A 12,979-nucleotide genomic window follows, 5' to 3' on the forward strand; every position below is an offset into this window, starting at 1 on the left:
AGTAATTATAAACTGGTCTGTACCTAACAACATAACTTCAAAACATATAAAATAAAAAAGTAGTTTATGAAGCTTGTATATGTGTCATTTATGTGGGTCTTAGAAATCTTTTATTCTCAGCAGACATTTTTACTGCAGTAGCAATTGATATTAGTCTATAATGACCTCACTAAACATCTTAAAACACAGAATAAGTTCACAACGTTATTCACAGATCCGTTCAAACAATTGGCCTCAGGAAGCAAGACTACTACTGTACAGAAGCTTTCATGCGACCCAGTCTTGATCCCAGCTTCTGTCTTCTTCCCCCTTTTATTTCAGTCTATGGTTTATTGAAAATATTACAGCACAGCAGAAAGATTCAAATAGCTCCATATGGTGTTTTGAAATGCATCCCAACTGTAGGTTGAGTGACCTGCAGGTTGAACCGACTGCCAAAGTCCAAGAGCTTCAGCATTACCTGAGTGTCAGGTTCAACTTCAGAGATCTGATCCAGGGCTGAGACCTCAGAAACATAATTCTCTCTCCTCTCTCCTCTCTCCTCTCTCCTCTCTCCTCTCTCCTCTCTCCTCTCTCCTCTCTCCTCTCTCCTCTCTCCTCTCTCCTCCTCTCCCTCTCTCCCCTCTCCCCTCTCCCCTCTCCCCTCTCCCCTCTCCCCTCTCCTCCTCTCTCCTCTCTCCTCTCTCCTCTCTCTCCTCTTCCTGCAGTTTGATGGATATACCTCTCACAAGGCCTCTCTGAATCCCCTTCCTCAGATGTGCTGTAGCCCGCTATCTCATTACAGAGCTTTTTGCTGGGGATAATGGCGATCTCCTCACACACACACTTGGTGTGGAAGTCAGTGCCCAGGTGCATGTAGTACTTCTTGATGATGACTGAGGCCATCTTCCTCATGGCCTTAGTGTGAACTTGTGCCCATCTTGGTGGATCCTTGGTGAAAGAGCTCCCTCTTTTCTTGCCCTGCAGGTCCAGCCCTACCCACACTTTCAAGATTAAGACAGACTTCAGGCAGAAATTGCCTTTTTAGTGAACCTCTCTAGTTGACCAGCATCCCTTTGTTCAGCAGTATAATCTTGCTACTAGTACATTTGGCTTCTCATTCCTCTTTAATTCCAACCCTTGTCTTGCTTTTACCAACCTCCTTCCCAATGCCTTAGTATCAGTCCCTGAATCGTACTTTTACTCATCAACTACTGGGCTTCTGAGCAATCTCTGACCTCTGGTCAGTGCGCCCCATCTGCCAGCTGAGACGGCCCATTCGTTCAGCTTCACTACTGCCTGATCAGTGAACAGTCACACTCATGTCCCTTAGAAACAGTACTTGTGAGACAGACAGAGCTACCTCTGTCAGCATTGCAACTGCATTAGATTCCCAGGCCTGTGTCCTGTTCCAATGGGAGTGGGTCTAGTGGCAGGTGCCTGCCAGGTTCCAGAGTGTACCTGCTGATTCTTATGCCTGATGGCTGCAACATTAGCCTCTATCCCAGTTTCAGGTCACCACGGACTCTAATTTATAACTCTTGCCTCCCCCATAGTTATTGTCTGATCTGCCTCTGAGTGGAAAGTCATTTAAGTCCATTAAATTCCTAACACTTAAGGAATGTTTACCCCACACCAAGATTGACCTAGTTGCAACTGGAGATAACAAGATGAGTAAAATATCTTCCAATGCCAAAACTCTAGAATAGGAGGGACATAAGTCCAGTAACAGAAAGAATTGAGTGACCCCAATTTAAATGCATGCTATAATGGAATTTTTGGCACTTGAGATACAATAGAGTATTAGTCAGACTTCTTGGGTTTCAAGTGACAGACAAAATTCTGGATAAATTAAACAAAAAAGGAATGTATTGGTAAAGATTGGCCAGCTCAGAATCAAAGAAAAAACTTTGGAAAGAATAGTAACGTAGCACTAAGGACTTTTGCAGAAGGAACTAAATTCAGTCTTTTCAGGAGACATGAATGGGCTAAATAATATATAATCTTTTGTTTTCCTTGTGTTACTTTGAATAAGATTCAAGTTATACTGGGAAAAAAGTTCTAATGGGCCCACTTCTTGGCTGGGAAAGACACTTTAACAACCCCAAAGAATGCATAAAGTAGGGTAGAGATTGTTCCTCAGGTTAGAGAGAAGTGCTATTACCAGTAATAAAGGTGTATTTGTGGAGGATCCTCAACAGATGTCAGTCACAAAACACAATCTGGATGACGTTGTTTGGGTGCTGATGTATCATATATAGGTCAAAGGATCCAGAGGACAGAATAACTGAAAGCAGAATTATCCTGAAATATTTGTGCAAGTGATCCCTTTGATTCTTTTATGAGGCAAAACGCAAGTGAGTGAGGTAAGAACAAAGTAAGGAGATATTTAATGAAGGAAGTGCTGGAATTTCAATGATGGAAATTAGGCAAAGCTTCAAGGAGGAATTAGCATTTAATACGGGTAAGACTTAGAGGAGGAGGAAAGGGGATGCAAGGTAGGTGGAACAGCATTGACAAACATGTAAAGATGAAAAGCAAAGGAGGATTTTTGGAAGATTAAACCAGATTTTTTAAAAATTTAGAGTAGGTGTTTTTATGAGAGTAATATGTAGACAATGCCAGAAAGTTAGGTTGACGCAGCACTGTAGAATAACAAGTTGATGAATGAATTTTCCTTTAAGGAGAAGGAAATAAGGTCTTGATCTCCACTGATGGCAGAGGGTTTGAATAGCAGAAGAAGAAATGGGAAGAGTATTTCTGAGGTTGAATCAGAAGACGAGAGCGAGAGAGAAAGAGAGAGAGAGAGAGAGAGAGAGAGAGAGAGAGAGAGAGAGAGAGAGAGAGAGAGAATTTAAGGAGAGATGAGAAGAGAATTAGAGAACCAAAGAGAAAATGTAGTTGAAGATCTACATTCAGAAGGCGTGAAAGTAAAAAGTGAAAGAAGAGGGGGAAAAGCAGGAAAGATAGTAGAGGGAATGACTATTGGACAGTATCATGGAGAGGATGACAAGGAAGGCTGGCATGGAAGAGGCCATTAGATGACAGTGTCCTTCAGTAAATTGTTGGTGGCCCCAAGGTAGTGTTGAAGGTAGAAATTAAATTGCAATGGTTGGAGAGGAATGGACAGAGAGGATGTGGAAGGTGCATGACTGGGGACTCAGTGAGCTTGACAATAAAGGGAAAGAGCCAAGCTAATATTTTGAGAATGAAACAAAGTGGAGAAAATTTTGGGAGGGATAAATGACAACCAGCTTGTCATAGGTTTAAAATGAAACTCAGAAGAGATGGAGAAATTTAAGGACAGAAGAGAGTGGGAATCAATAGTGAGACAAGAGAGGAGATCAAGGCTCAGAGCACGGCTATTGTTCTAGGAGGTAGCCCAGGCTGGGAGGGTTTTGGAATGTATGTGGAATGAGGGAATATGTTTTCAGAGTGACTGGAAATGGGAGCTCAAGTTTTCTGGCTCTGGTTTTCTTAGTAGGTTCAAGGTGAGAGTAAATCTGGTGGGTCTGAGGTTTGAGAAAAATAGAGATTATTGAAACAACTGCCGTGAATTATCCATTATAATAGCAGCTGCTTGAATGAGGAAAATTATTTCTAACTTTTTAAAACTCCTGGAACCCCCTTATTTTATGACCCAAATAGTTGACTTGTTTATAGTTTGATAAGCCATAGAGGTTAAGTGTATGAAGACTTTTATTCTTTTCTTTACTGGAAAAATGGTATTGGTTCCAAGTGTTCTAATCAAATGGTGATCATGCAACAGAACTAATTTGTTTGTTGTTTTGTTGCTCAGGTTATCATTACACAACAACTTTCCCAGGTGGGAAAGAACATTACTAGTAAGGATTAGTGAAGGTGTTTAAAATGGGGAGGATGGGTGCTCATGTCACTGCTGGTTCCTTTGTCTAGGTCTGTGAATGCCCAGGACTTGGAGGACATCAAACAAGGGTCTTCATGACTCAATCACTCAGACATTTATCTCACTAAACCCCTATAGCTGCCACAATATTTTTAATCCATAGATCATTTTATATTGCTTTTACTCTTAGTCATACATTTTTAATTTGAAGGAAAACTGCTATTGAAATACAGAAAGTTAAATGGAAGAATAAAAATGACAATAATTCTGTCTCAAGATACTCCCTCTAGATCCATAGGTAGCATTCAAGGTTCTCATATCACTCATCAGGATGTAGCTTAGTGGTGTTTAAAATGTAAAATACAGCTGTGATTATACACAGTGTGATGTTCCATCTATTGAGAAAAAGACTACCAGCTCCAGTGTGTTATTTGTGGAGAAGTGTTTGCAAATCAAAGCCTCATCTTACAATTTAGAAACAAAATTGAAAATTATATTTATCTAAAAACTATCAGTTTATTCTTTTTAAGTTTAAAAGAGAAGTTTCAAACATTATGTTATGAAAGCAATTGTTGATTCTAGAACTTATAGTTGACTGCAATTCATTTTAAAATATGTTTGGCCCAAAGTCAAATATGATGTAAAGTCATGTTCAAATTTCTTCACAAAATCAGACAATACATCACAAGAAATGAAAACTACACCAATATCTGCCATGGATATAAACACACACAAAAATTATTTGTTTGTAACATTCTTTTTTATATAGAATTAACTTAAAATAAATCAAAATGTATATCACTTGATAAATCAAAATATTATTAAAAATTTTCTTTATTAAAATAATTATTAGACTAGCCCTGGCAGGGTAGCTCAGTTGGTTAGAGCATCAACCTCATATGCCAAGATTGTGGTTAGATCCCCTGTCAGGGCATATACAAGAATCAACAAATGAATGCATAAGTAGGTGGAAGAACAAATAGATATTTCTCTCTCTCTCTCTCTCTCTCTTTCTCTCTCTCTCTCTCTCTCTCTCTCTCTCTCTCTCTCTCTCTCTCTCTCCCCCCTCCCCTTCCTCTCTCTAAAATATCAATTAAAAAATTGTAAACAATACAATACAATAATTATTCAATTAATTAAATTATTAAAAATAAATATTGGCATAATATTTTCTGTCTTATGATGAAATGTCAGGAATACAAAAAAGTAGATAATAATATAATGAATACCCATATGCTCAGTATCTAGCTTAAGAATTTGTAACATAGATCTAAAATATGCCTATGTTTAATTTAAAATAATATTTAAATACAAGTGATGTAAAAATAATTGTTAAAATTCCAAAGGGGGTGTGGCAAGATTATATCATAAAAGAGTTGTTAAGTCAGAAAATGTTGGGAAATTCTTCCTTAAAATGTTCCCTGAAGTCATAAAGTGCTTTTTAACTGTAAATGGAGTGATACCAATTTTTTTTTTTGCCAGACCTGCTCATTCATATTCACCAAAAAGCTCCACAAAAAACAAAGAGTAAATGAGGCTTGAATATTTCTTTTTTATTCTTAAGTGTAGAATAAATAGCACAAAACATTTCCTCCAGAATTTTCTATACTCCGAACCAGTTGTGTTGTTGGTACAAAGCCAGGAGCCCGGGGAGAGGCAATAAGAAACCATTACTGATCCCATATCTGACACATTATATACGTTAATTTATCTAATTCTTGTATGTCCCTGGAAGTAGGCATTATTGTGCTTGCCATTTTGCACAAGAGGAAAGCGAGAACTAAAGAGGCTCTGAGACTTGGCCAGAGCCACCACTCAGTCTTACTGGTTCTCACCCCAAAGCCCAAGGAGTAGATTTTCTATGCTAGTGTGCCTGGGGACTTAAAGGTTTAGAACAAATAGCAGCACATAATAAAACATCACAAATGAAAGTAACTGGGTTCAACTCATCTATATTAATAAAAGGGTAATATGCTAATTAGCCTGGGTCGACTGGACATCTTCTGGACGTCCGACTTCCTTCCCAACAAAGCCATGGTGGCAGCGGCTGAGGCAGAGGCAGAGGCAGTTAGGGGAGATCAGGCTGGCAGGGAAGCAGTTAGGGTGCAATCAGGCCAGCAAGCAGAGGCAATTAGGGGTGATTAGGTAGGCAGGCAGGTGAGTGGTTAGGAGCCAGCAGATTTTGAGAGGGATGTCTGACTACTGGTTTAGGCACCTCCCTCCCATGCACAAATTTCATGCATCGGGCCTCTAGTTAAGATAATAAAGTACACCTTTTCTATTCTCCTGGAGGAAGAATCTAATTCAGGGAAGAATTCCTAGAATTTTCAAGTCTCCTGTCTCATTATTTCCCTAGTAAGTTTTTTTTTTTTTTAAATATATTTTATTGATTTTTTACAGAGAGGAAGGGAGAGAGATAGAGAGCTAGAAACATCGATGAGAGAGAAACATCGATCAGCTGCCTCCTGCACATCTCCTACTGGGGATATGCCCGCAACCCAGGTACATGCCCTTGACCGGAATCGAACCTGGGACCTTTCAGTCCGCAGGCCGACACTCTATCCACTGAGCCAAACCGGTTTCGGCTCCCTAGTAAGTTTGAGGGTACTGCTGATCTGCTCCATTCCTGAAGATAGAAGGAAAGACAATTGCCAAAGCAACAAGTACAATGGGAAACACATATTAAGAACACACCAGGTCCTGACTGCTTGTTGCCAGGGCCCCTGCATTAATTGATGACCAAAATCCAGTATTTTTGAAAGAATTTGCTTACTTTTTGGTAATCTTCACTGTGAGTCTAGGTCTTCTTCCAACTGCGTTCCTATTCTTTGTCCACTGTGCCTCTCATGAGGAACTCTTCCACTCTTATTTAACATTAACTCAGACCAACACAAATTTCAAAAAATATACAGCTTTGTCAGTTTAGGAAGACAAAGGAGGAAGAGAGATAGGTAGGAGTAAGAGAAGAAGAAAAAGGAGCAGAAGGAAGAAAGGAAGTGAAAGCAGAACGTAATCTCTTTGGGCTTCATTTCCTGATCTGTTAAATGATTGTATGGGACCAAGTCAATGCTTCATCTTTTCTGGATGCCAGAATTTAGGAGGAAAGCTATGGACCCCTTTTAAGTGACATGTACATGCATGCTGTATACTTTGCCCACAGTTTTAAGGAGTGCATGGTATTAAAGATATCATTATTACTCCAAGTAATTTAATACTATACTGCAGGAGAGCCTCAACTCCTCAAACATGAATATGCCACAGAGTATAAGTCTGATAACTGCCACACCAAACTTCCAACGAACTCACTGGGAGATTCTTTGATCTAAAGAAAAAGGCCAAATGGCAAGATGAAACAGGCAATGTTTTTCCTGTTCTATTTTCTATTCTATTTCTTTATAGTGAATGATAATCACAGAGGAAGTTCCCTTGGCTGTGTTGCGTTTCCATGGTGATAGGGGAGGTCAAGGTTAACAAACCCTGGTCTGGGAACCCTCTGCTGCAGGGTAGATGTGAGGGAAAGGCTGGCAGTCAAAGTGTCACCAGGGGACCCATTTTCACAGCCTCCCCTTTTGAATGGCCACAGAGCCTGACTTGTGCTTTTCTGAATGGACAAACCAGGGATGTCTTGAAAGTAATAATAGCTCCATCACTTCCCCCTATGAAGAAATGTGCTGTGTCCTTCCTCTCAAAGGCCAGGCACCGATGCCTTTCACTATCAACAATCCAGGGTTTGTTGGAATATGTATGTGCTCTTTGTATTGACACCAGAAGCTCAGAGATGCCAAGTTTTAGAAACCAAATGTACTTTAGAAAAGCAATTTGATCTTTGTGAACAAGGGATCCTAAATAAGTCTGACCATGTCAGGGCAGGCTACAATGAATTAATTAAAAAGTGAATAGGGAGGATGCAGTTTAAATTAAATATCATTTGACCCAAATAATTCCCCTTAAAACATAACTCAGTTATTTTGCCTGAAACCAAATGTCCTGATTTTACTCTTTTGTATTCTATTTTACTCTTTTTGGGTTATATCACAAAAATGTGTACAGCTTTCTTCAGACTATAAGAATAATGATGAAATCAAGGTAAGCTCCAAGGATATTAAAGTAATTGCTTCAAAATCAGTGAAAGGAAACAGAGAATTCTATGTTAGATGAAAGACGTGAATACTCTTTGGATCCTAGATATGGGATGGAATAAGCGTTTTTGCATTCCAGGGCTATGATAAAAGGGACTTAGAAATGGGGCAATTCTTTCCATTTTAAGTAGTACTCATGGATGTTAGGAGTTCTGCTACCCAGAAGATTTAAGCATTTGTTACATGCATTGTCTCCCATGATCATCGATAGGGTGTCCCCCAAAATGTATATATACACTTTGAATAATTATAAAGGCAGTGTTTATTAAAATACATGTAATTTTCAAAATCAAGCTACCAGCTGTTAAAGTGTGTATATATTTCTGGGGGGATATCTGTATATGCTGCTAATAAGCCTCAAATATCAATCAGCGTTCCAAGTCCAAATATATATCCAATTACCTATTAGATTTTGTTCGAATGTCCATCAGACAGAGCAACAAAACTGAACTCGTTGTCTTCACCCCTTCATCTGTTCCTCCTAAGTGCCCTCTCTCAGAACATAGTCATTAAACACTAGTCCAGCCAGAAACCTGGGAATTAACCTTGTCTCCCTTTTCCCCCTCACTCTGAAGAACAATTACGAAGTCTTATCTATATTCCCTTGTAAATACCTCTCAAATCCACTTCTGTTTCCATTTTCCCTCTTCTTGTTTAGGCTTTCATGGCCTCTCTTGAGGGTGACCACATCCTTCTGTATTGGGCGACTCCCCCACACCTACCGACCCATTCTCCACTCCATGGCCAGAGTGATCTTTCTGGGAGTCAGATAGGATCACGATCATGCCTCTGTTTAAAAGCAGTCAATGGTTCTCATATGCCCTCAGGATAACTCCCCAATTCTGTTGTAAGTATTGCAGGACTTGGTAGAATGTGGCTCCTACTTACATACCTCTCCAGCTTCATCTATAGGTACTCCAACCTCCAACCTACTTCCCACCTCCACACTCAGCACACACAGAGTGTTTATACAAATTCCAGCTTGGGTGAACTACTTGATTTCCAGAATGCAATTATTTATCTTGACTCTGGTTCTTTGCCTAAATCCAGCTCATACTAGCATCCACTCTTTTCTTCCTTGACCACTTGTTTTGCTGGATGAGGTTCTGCTTATGTTTTATTTTTATTTTATTTTATTTATTTGTGCAGAACCATTTATTCCCTCTATGCACTCTTCCAACTCCATCCACCTTACCCCCCACCCAAGTCATGTGCATGAGTTCTCTGTTTTTTTTCTTTTTTGCTCAATCCTTTCACACCTCCCACAACACACCCCATACCCCAGAGCTACTGGCTCTCTTTATGAGTGTGTCTCTATTTTACTTGGTAGTTGAGTTTGTTCATTAAATTTCACATATGAATGAAATCATATGGTACATGTCTTTCTCTGACTGGCTAATTTCACTTAGCATAATTTTCTCCAGATCCATTCATGCTGTCATGAAGGGTAAAATTTTCTTCTTTTTTATGGCAGAGTAGTATTCCATTGTGTAAATATACCACAGTCTTTTTATCCAATCATCTACTGATGGGCACTTGGACTGTTTCCAGATCTTAGCTATTGTAAAGAATGCTGCAATGAACATAGGGGTGCATATGTTCTTTCAAATTGGTGTTTTGGTTTTTTTCAGATAAATTCCCAGAAGTAAAATCCTTGGGTCATAAGGCAGCTCCATTCTTAATATTTTGAGGTAACTCCACACTGCTTTATACAGTAGCTGTACCAGTTTTCATTCCCACCAACAGTACCCAAGGGTTCCCTTTTCTAATGGGAGAACATATTTGCCAATGATACATCTGATAGTGTCTTAATATCCAAAATTTATAAAGAACTTATAAAACTCAACACCAAGAAAACCAACTAATCCAATTTAAAAGTGGGCAAAAGACCTGACTAGATGCTTCTGCAAAGAAGACATACAGATGGCCAATCAACATATAAAAATATGCTCAAGATCTCTAATCATCAGAGATATGCAAATTAAAACCACAATGAGATATCACCTCACACCTGTCAGAATGGCTATCATCAATAAATCTGCTTATGGTTTAGATTCAGCTTAGTTGCAATTTATTCAAGGATGTGTTCCCTGCCCTCAAAATTTACTCTGTATAGCAACTTGTACTTCCTCCATCAAATCACTTTCACACTATAATTATTATTATGTCATCTATACTAATAAAAGGGTAATATACTAATTAGATCAGGAGACCTTCCAGACGTCCTTCTGGACAAAGCCATGGTGGCAGGGCCAAGGCAGAGGTGGTTAGGGGCCATCAGGCCAGGAGGGGAGGGCAGTTGGGGGTGGTCAGGCCAGCAGGGGGGCTAGTTGGGGGCAAGCAGGCAGGCAGGTGAGCGGTTAGGAGCCAGCAGTCCCGGATTGCGAGAGGGATGTCCAACTGCCAGTTTGGGATCGGGCCTAAACTGGCAGTCAGACATCCCCTGAGGGGTCTCAGATTGGAGAGGGTGCAGGCCAGGCTGAGGGACACCTCTCCCATGCACGAATTTCATACACCAGGCCACTAGTCCTATCTAATAAAGAGGTAATATGCTAATTGACCCTCACACTGTCGCAAAGATGGCAGCGCCCACAGCCAATAAGGAGGGACATGCTTATTGACTGCCATGCCCTCAAAGATGGCGGCACCCACAGCCAATAAGGAGGGAATATGCTAATTGACTGCCACGCTCTCAAAGATGGTGGTGCCCACAGCCACAAGATGGCAGTGCCCAGTCCCCTCAGCCCCACTGGGGTGGCAGACACATGGCAAGGCTGGTCCCGCTCCCAGGCAGGCCTGGTCACTCTGCACACCTGCCTCCACAGGCCCCCGTCCCCTCAGCCCTCCAGCCGCCCAGGGCCGGCTCAAGGTGCAGGCAAGCCCCTGATGGTGGCTGCCCAGCTGCCCAGGGCTGCCCGAAGCTCAGGTAACCAGGGGCGGCTGAGGTTTGCGCTGCCGGCAGTGGCAGCAGCAGAGATGTGATGGGGGTATTGCCTTCCCCTGATTTCCGGGTTTCCTCCCACCCCTGAGGGCTCTTGGACTGTGAGACGGGGCAGGCTAGGCTGAGGGACCCCCCCTCCAGTGCATGAATTTCCATGCACTGGGCCTCTAGTATTATTGTAATTGCTTATTTATCTTTTTGCATCCTGATTTCAGATGTAAGCTCCATGAAGGCAAGGACTGTGTCTGCATTCACCAATATATCTATAGTGCCTTGCACAGTCCTCAAAAATATATATGAATGTGGTTACAGAATCTTTACCAATAAATAAGCACCTGATAAAATACTGGAATATAGGTTATATAAGTTTGCAGCCCTTATGCTTTTTTGACTAACTGTTGCTTTTCAACATGAACTAAAAAAGCCTCAGATATTTCATAATACATTTTTAGTATTGAGTGTGTAGTGTGCTCAATGTTCTCCTTCCGCTCTTATACTCTCTAACTATAACAACTTATACTCACCTCCCATAGATCCCCACCAGAATTAGATTGGAAGAACATTTTGCCAGAACCTCTTTTCTAAGAAAATTCCTGTGGATTCAAAATTGGCTCATATAGGTATTAAGAAACCAGCTCTTTAAAAAAAAAAAAAAAATGGGTGGATTGCATTTTCCCAAACATTGTTGGCCTACTTTTCCAAGACAGAAAAAATTGGATAGAAGAGAGGATTAAAGATTATCTTCTTTGGAAATAACATATAGAGAAAGAGGAGTTTGCCAGTTTTCTAAATATTTTCACCATGAGGTCTTGGTAATTTGTAATTTCTAACAAATGTAGAAAGTTTTTGTGGAATTACAGTATTTCAGAGGACCTTTGGAGGTTATCTGGCTCTTTCTATCAATGTCAATTGGGACATCCATCTGTGGACAATCACCTTTCTAAAATCCAGCACTGATTATAACATGTTTCCTTGTGAAAATCCTTGCTACAGAAATAAAACACAACCTCATTAACATGGCTCACAAGACACTGTGTTACACAAACCCACCTTTCTTTGATAATTCATCTTTCCTGAGTCCTTCCATGTATCTTACATTCCAGTCACACTGTATAAGTTACCATTCTCCAAACACACCTAGCCCTTCCAAGCTTTCATATTTTTGACTTCTTCTGTCTTGCACCTGGATTTCCTCTTCCTTAACCATCTTTGCCTAATGCAATTTTATTCATCCTTCAGTGCTCAGCATTCCAGCATCTGTAATGCTGAAATAGCTAATGGGGGCTCAGTCATGCCTGGCTCTAAATATCTGACCAAGGCAATTGAACTTTATCCCAAAGTAATGAGAGAGAGAGAGATTCTGAGTATGTGAATGGTACACACAAAGTTGTGGTCACCGAAAATGATATACTTAACCAAGGAACCAGAAAATATTGATATTCACATAACCAATTATAAAGAAAAACCATCACTCTCAAGTTTTTCTGGAAATGTTTCTGGGAGATCTTCCCACTTTCCTGAAGATGGATCCCAGGTACTCCCATTCTTTCCTCCTGGTCTGATATTCACTACTCCTTTATTAAAAGATTTTTAAATTGATTTTAGAGAGAGCAGGAAGGGAAGAGAGAGAGAGAAACACCAATTCTACTTACTTATGCATTCATTGGTTGATTCTTTTTTTTAAATTTATTTTATTGATTTTTTACAGAGAGGAAGGGAGAGGGAAAGAGAGTTAGAAACATTGATGAGAGAGAAACATTGATCAGCTGCCTCCTGCATACCCCCTACTGGGGATGTGTCCGCAAGCAAGGTACATGCCCTTGACCGGACTCGAACCTGGGACCTTTCAGTCCGCAGGCCGACGCTCTATCCACTGAGCCAAACCGGTTAGGGCCATTGGTTGATTCTTATATGTGGACCTGACTAGGGATTGAATCCACGACATTGGTGTATTGGGATGATGCCCTTTCCAACTGCATTAGTGATCCAGGGCTAATATTCATTACTCTTAACATGGTGGTGTGCTTTCCACCCTGCTGGCCAGTTGTAAACTAC

At 40.5% G+C, this 12,979-nt stretch overlaps 1 pseudogene; it reads right to left on the bottom strand.

Annotated features, from left to right (window-relative positions):
• Positions 1–361: 361 nt before the first annotated feature.
• LOC118664130 lies at positions 362–12,131 on the bottom strand (annotated as a pseudogene).
• Positions 12,132–12,979: the final 848 nt, after the last annotated feature.

The sequence above is a fragment of the Myotis myotis genome, unplaced genomic scaffold, assembly GCF_014108235.1.
Source record: "Myotis myotis isolate mMyoMyo1 unplaced genomic scaffold, mMyoMyo1.p scaffold_m19_p_10, whole genome shotgun sequence".
NCBI lineage: Eukaryota > Metazoa > Chordata > Mammalia > Chiroptera > Vespertilionidae > Myotis > Myotis myotis.